The sequence below is a fragment of the Triticum dicoccoides genome, chromosome 1A (genome assembly GCF_002162155.2).
Source record: "Triticum dicoccoides isolate Atlit2015 ecotype Zavitan chromosome 1A, WEW_v2.0, whole genome shotgun sequence".
Taxonomy (NCBI): domain Eukaryota; kingdom Viridiplantae; phylum Streptophyta; class Magnoliopsida; order Poales; family Poaceae; genus Triticum; species Triticum dicoccoides.
Genome location: NC_041380.1, coordinates 501,424,792 through 501,426,064, shown reverse-complemented (window position 1 = coordinate 501,426,064; position 1,273 = coordinate 501,424,792).

Here is a 1,273-nt window from a genome sequence, read left to right as displayed (position 1 = left end):
ACCGTGAACAGTGCCTGCCGGGGAAAACTTGCCGCCGTGAACAGTACCCTTGCCGGGGAAAGCTTGCCGCCGTGAACAGTGCCGGGGGAGAGTGTTGGTTGTGGCGCGTGTGGAGGCAGACAAAGAGATTTGGATGTCTGGCGTGGTGCGTGTGGTGAAGCGGCGTTGGCGGGCTCTAGCAAAGCAAGCGTGTGGATGGATGGGCGGACGTACGGTGTCAGACACGGGTGATTGTCTGTCTGGCCGTAAGCTGCTGCTGTGCGACGGTGATTTTGTACGATCAAATCATCGACTGATAAAAATATAGCAAAGAAAAACACAGGCATCCAGAGGTAATAAGAATCGGAAACAATCGATCGCAATATTTATGTTTTTTTTATCGTGAACGAGCGGAAGGAAATATGTGGGTGGACAAAAATAGATTGATCTAGTAGATAATTTTACACCCTAACCAATCTAAACCAGCACTAATTCTAGGATGAATGTAACCAAAAATTCAACGATGCAAATACTAGATGCAAAAACTGCTAAAGGCTAAAAAGGTAGGTATGATGGATGAACTAATCTAATTTTTATTTTTATTTTTTGGCTTTTTTGGCTTTTTTTTGTGGGTCTATGGGACAGAAAATAACTAATCTAATAAAACTGTAAATCTCTCACCGATGAACCTAAAAACTGATACCACTTGATGTGGCGGCGGCCCGATCTTTCGATGAGAGTGGGGATAATTATCGATTTGGTGGATTTTGACCTTGACGATCCGGCTATACCGTACCCGACGATACGCCTCGACAATCGCTAAACCAATCTCCGATGGTTATTGACCTTGCCGTAGGCACGATCAACCTGAACAACGAGGTTCAAGTTCCTGCAAGCAACCGAAGAACCGGCAAGAACAAAGGTGAATTGCAACTGAAATTGCGGATAATAAACTGATCACACGAACTAGATGAAAAGTTGGGGTTCCACTGTGGATCTGACAAGGCGGTAGTCCTACACGTCTCGTAGATGCAAATTGTAGCGATGGCTAGACAATACAATAAAACCCGAGATCTAAACCTAACAGTAGCTAACTATTTATTAGAGTACGGCCGCCTGCGCGTAGACGAATCCTAGTCGGCTACGACTTGAAAGAAATCAGAATCATGAGCCGGCCCACATGTAGTTTATTTCCTTGTTTAGCTGTTGACGGTGTGGGCTGCACGCGGACGTGGCCTTCTCCAGTCCAGGAAGCCTAATACTCCTTCTCCTCCTTTTGCACTTCAGCACGTAT